Genomic DNA, 6,016 nt, shown 5'->3' with positions numbered 1-6,016 from the left:
GTTGAATGGTTCTTAATTTGTTCGTGGTGATGCTATCTCATATTTAAATTAATTTTGGGGAAACCTATTTTTATTCAGGACAATATATTCGATCAATTGTTTAATTGATTGATTTAGTAATTGATAGATTGGTTAATGTATTGAGCAATATATTGGTTAATTGATTGATTGGTTAATATATTGATTGATTGGTTAATTGATTGATCGGCTGGTTTGTGGGTTGATTTTTTGATTAATTTTATAAACAAGTAACAGAATATTAAGACCGAGTGCTTTTAAGTTGAGGTATTCAGCAAGCCAGGAGAATACATTATGAAGACAGCACATAATTAACAATGATTCATGATTGTTTTAATGTGTTCATCTCCTCGTCCACTACTTCATATAGCTAATAGATACGCCACGGTTCTATATGCTACAGATACAGTACCGAAGATTGAGTTGTTTATTACACGTGTGCTTAATGCTTATGTACGTCGGGTTACCCCAATTCAAGGTTTTATTTAAACACGAGGACCCAGATCCACACATAGTTGTTCTTCCCTCCCTTGGGTCGTCTACATACAAAATACAAATTTAAAACAATGTTATGTACAAATATTGGGCCAGTGTTTCTATCAACATTGATGAAACTTAACCTACCATATGCGGTATGATTCCTATATGAAAAAATACACAATTGATTGGGAAAAACTCATACTCATCTTTTATTCATCAAAAAGTATATACATAAAACAATTCATAGCAGTATAAACTGAATTGCAAACTGAGTAGTTAAATACATTATACAAAATATACAGAATTAAACAAAATGAGCAATATGAGGATTAATACAATAGGCTTTAAAAATTAGTTTATAATTTCATTTTAGCTGTTAAGAGTGTGGATGGGGAAGGGTCACGCCCTAGCTCTCCCGGAACCGCCTCTGACTGGTAGCCGGGGAGATGTGCCCCTCTTCCTGGTGCTCTTATTTTTAAAATCCCAATTGACGATCGGAATTTTACACCCGAGTATAATTATTATGGTCATTATATCATATACAATAACAGTTTTCCTGGAAAACAAAATTAATGAATAAACATATAACTTATCAATATGCCATTAATAATGTGATAAATAACATAATTAATGTACTTGGCGGCGGGTCAATGCACTGCTGTAGATATTAAGGTTTCACATTTACATATTATTAGAACGTGTTATTAAAATTTACAAATTAAATAAATTACTTGGAATTACTGAAACAATGAGAAGCTAGCACGAAACTGATACTCGTGTGTTGTGCCCAAATATGGTAGTGATATGTTTAAATGGTAGTGATATGTTTAAATATGGTAGTGATATGTTTAAATATGGTAGTGGTATGACATCATCATGTCCATAAGTGCATATCACAATTGTTGTCGCAAACAATTTGATAGTGTAAACAAGGCTTAAATGTTTGTGTATATTATATGCCTGTAATATTTTGAAAACGTGTTTTAGAGATAGAGTTTGTTGACATAAAAAGGAAATCCATTAGCTTCCGAATGCTATCAACTTTACTGTTTCGTATGACGCAGATATTACCTGTTGCCCTTCCTATCCTTGAAAAGACAACGTCCGAAGGTATACTGTACGTCAACAGATAAACTTCCACCATAAAAATATTCAATTCAATTATTTTATTCGTCAAGCACTCTGGCTCGAAAATTATCTTGCTTGTCACGTATATAAAAACATTTAAACAATTTGATAAAATGGGTAAAATACCGTTATAACAGCACGACACCAAGGGGTAAAAATAGAAAAGCAACAAATACAAAATTACATAAGGTTAAAACATGGCAATAGTAAAAAATATCATACAAAATGTAGAGAACAGTGTCATATAAAAAAGCTAGGCCTACTTAGCACCTTTTAACAGAACCATTGATTTTCACCATTTGTTTCCGCTTATGTTGTTTTTTTCTGTAGTAGGCCTACAATCTAGTATAATTGGTGCTGTCTGCTAAATATAATGTAATAGGAACTTTAGTATCTAAAGTTAACTCCTATTTAGGGGCACCTTTTGGAGCGAATGAGTTAAGAGTAAATAGACTACTAGTCCAGATTTGACAAAAATGAAATGCTGTAGGCATTTCGTGTTAAAAGGGAATAAGCATGTGTTTTAGGGTAATTTTGGGGTGCTGAATTCAAATTTGCTGTTTACCCGGCTCAATTTTTAGATCTTCACCCTTAAAATGTGAAAAACAAAATGGCCGCCATTTCAGACTTATTTTGGCTTATAACTTGACTTTTAAGTGACGTAGCAAGTTAAAAATGGTGTCTATACCTATGTTTGTGATAGTGAAGATTCCAACTATATTGTTATTAAAGTTGAAAATATTCTATTTCAGCCGCCATGTTGAAATCCAAGATGGCCGCCATTTTAAACGTATTTTGGCTTATAACTTGACTTTTAATTAACATAGCAAGTTAAAAATAGTTTCTATACCTATGTTTGTGATACTGAGGATTCCAAATATATTGTTATTAAAGTTGTAAATATTCTATTTCAGCCTCCATATTGGAAGTCAAGATGGTCGCCATTTAAAACGTATTTTGGCTTATAACTTAACATAATAAGTAACATAGTAGGTTAGAAATGATGTCTATACAGTACCTATGTTTGTGATACTGAGGATTCCAAATATATTGTTATTAAAGTTGTAAATATTCTATTTCAGCCGCCATGTTGAAATCCAAGATGGCCGCCATCATTTTAAACGTATTTTGGCTTATAACTTGACTTTTAATTAACATAGCAAGTTAAAAATGGTTTCTACCTATAGTCCAGTAAAAGTATGGTTGAACCTAGAACAAATTGCAACATAATTTGTTTTTGTTTTGTCTGGTTGATATGGTCCAAATTAACATCATATCCAAAGTTTACCAAAATCGGACATCGTGAAGTGGGTTCATTAGCATAAATTAAAAATGGCCACCATTTACCATTTTGAAGCCCTGTATATTATCTCCTTAACGGTTGGTTTTACTTATAGACCACCTACTGTAAGTGAATTACTATTAATTATTATTAATCAGATGTCTTGTTAATTTTGGACTGAACAAAAGATGGATGTTTCGAATTCATTCATAATTCATATCCTTGTTTCTTTGCAAGTACGGCTGAAATAGAATATTTGCAACTTTAATAACAATATAGTTGGAATCTTCTTTTAACTTGCTACGTCACTTAAAAGTCAAGTTATAAGCCAAAATAAGTCTGAAATGGCGGCCATTTTGTTTTTCACATTTTAAAGGTGAAGATCTAAAAATTGAGCTGGGTAAACAGCAAATTTGAATTCAGCACCCCAAAATTACCCTAAAACACATGTTTATTCGCTTTTAACACGAAATGCCTACAGCATCTTATTAGAGTGGAAATATGACTATCTGGACTAGTCTAAAAGCGTGGTTCCCACTCTAGCAACGCAATAACACAATCTACGCAACGTTAGCAAATGCCCTTCCAATAATTGTGTTTTCCCCCGCCTGCGTGAAATCAAACCTGTGATTTTTGCAGCATTGTTGCGTCGTCGGTTCCCACTTGTGATTACGCAATTACTTTGCGTCAATACGTCGTTATACGTTGCGTTCTAGTGGGAACCACGCTCTTAAAGCTTGGTTTCCCACTCGACGCAACACAAGGACGTAACGCAACGCAAGTGAATTGACAAATCACAAGCGATGGCTATTCGCTTGTGATTGCTAACTGTCTATAACTTCGCTTGTGATTGGTTAAAACGCTTGCGTTGCGTTTACGTCCTTGCGTTACGTTCTAGTGGGAACCAAGCTTTGCGATGGATTATTCGCTTGTCATTGGTCAACTCGTTTCTGGCGTTGCGTTTAAGCCCCTTGCTTTGCGTCCTCTGAGAACCAGGCTTAACTTCATCAAAATGAGTAAACACCATACAGATCTATATACTGATCGTTTAATGTTGCAGAAGAAGCATTTCTTCATGGATGGATCAATACATTGCACAACTTCAATATTTCCTCACGTCCAAACTTTAAGGGGACTTCCCCCTTTATAGTGAAAGAATTTGCTCTCCACAAACATTCGTGTTGCTGGTGACAAAAGACGGGAATACATGATTAAGTTTCATAACGGTCTAGAACATTTTCATGATCATACAAAAATTGCGGGGGCTGTCTAAACTCTGTTCAATCAATTCGAAAGTTATGAGTATAAAAATAATTTCATTATCATGCTTAATTAATTCAGAATCTGCAGTAGGCTTAATAACAGTTATTCTAGTAGTAGCTCTAGCTGAAAAACTGGTGGTAAATCAATTAGCAGCTTTGTCAAAATGCGTGGGTAGAATTTTCTTTTCTAGGCCTATTCTCTTTCACATATTACTGTTATTACAAAACCCTACTGTTTAATTAAGATTCAAAAGGCCACCAGCACTATAATACGCCGTATTGAAGGGAATCTCCCTTTTGCTGATAAAAGTCCGGTATAAAACAATGCGTGAAAGAGGAACACGCGCTAATTTGTGTTCCCTCGTACGGATTATAGGCCTATATATTTCTGACATGTTGTGAATGGGAGTATCTATATATAGCCTACACCTTCAGGCATATTATACAATGATGTTTTTTTTTCTATATTCAATGTTGCTATAATATACTATATTAATTTTTTTAACTTTCCGAAAAGTCTGTCTGTATTGTTTTGAAATTGATTGTATTTTTCAATTTAATCACGTCAATCAATTGTCGAATTCGATTGAGAACTTTCGTTGTAAAGATTCGTTTTGAGTACTTTTTGTATTCGAATTGTAAATTTGTGCTCAACAGAAAGTCATTCGAATAAAAAATGTTGACAACGAAAGCTTTTTCGTTAAGAACAATCTCAACGCTCAAAATTCTCCGTTAAAGCAGGGAAGAGTTTAACTCTTCCCTGGTTAAAGAAGTATCTGCTCAACGGAAAAACTACTCAACGGAAAAACTACTCAGGCATACAGAACTCGAATACGACAATTGACTCTCTGAATATTTAAGATGTATAGCGCCCCCTTTATTATTATTTTTCTTTCCCCGATTTTTGCAGCTTGAAATTGCCACATAATCGGTGCTTGTGCTTTGATTTGCGTTATTTATAACGTTTGTTTTTATATGGATTGACATCTGGTAAATACATATTTAGCAAATAGTGAATAATTTAAATGGTTGAATATTTGTATAATGCTATTTTGGCCCATAGAAAGTTGTAATAATTCGACAGTAATCCGCCTAGCAAGCTAGGCCTTAGTTTAGTTAGCCCGTAAAGTATAGGCCCTACCTAGCCTAGTAAGATTCGCCGATCAACACAGATACTCAATTCAAGTCTTTACGAATTGTCAATTGGACCACTATGAATGCCTAGGGTCTTTTACTCTGCTCTATCTCTGTTTTGGCAATGGCGTAACAACCGTAATATGAAGGCTACCAGCTATAAGACCATGCTGGCCTGGGGCTACTAAAACTTTCTTTTATTTACAATAAATTGTACATTTTTAATTTTAACAATAATTGGTTCTTTTTAAATTTATTTGGAATGGCTGTGAGTTGTGTTCCCCACCACTAGGCATAGAATATACAATTTAATTATGATAAATAGAACAATCATTAATCATCATTACTGCAGCTTATCATTTACATGTTGTGGTACTATTAACTAATATCCAGTGCATTAAAAAAAGTAGATTGTCAAAAATCATTAATGTCAAATTTATTGTGGTGAATATTCATGATCTTCTCAATAGTATACTTGGTTTCCGTTCATAATTCTAGCAGTTTTTAAAATTAACATTGCTGATAATATATTATTGAATGTTTAAGATAATATTTTAACTTTTTAAAATTTCTTTACAAGAGAGTATTGTTTAATAGGCGTAGAGCTCCTCAAACTGATCGCAAAAGAGAATATAGTACAGAAACTAGCAAGGAGTATATATATCTCAATAAAGACCAGTCGAATATACCTAATATGTCCACTATTATTTTG

The sequence above is a fragment of the Antedon mediterranea genome, chromosome 5, assembly GCF_964355755.1.
Source record: "Antedon mediterranea chromosome 5, ecAntMedi1.1, whole genome shotgun sequence".
NCBI lineage: Eukaryota > Metazoa > Echinodermata > Crinoidea > Comatulida > Antedonidae > Antedon > Antedon mediterranea.
Note: the sequence above shows the minus strand (reverse complement) of the source record.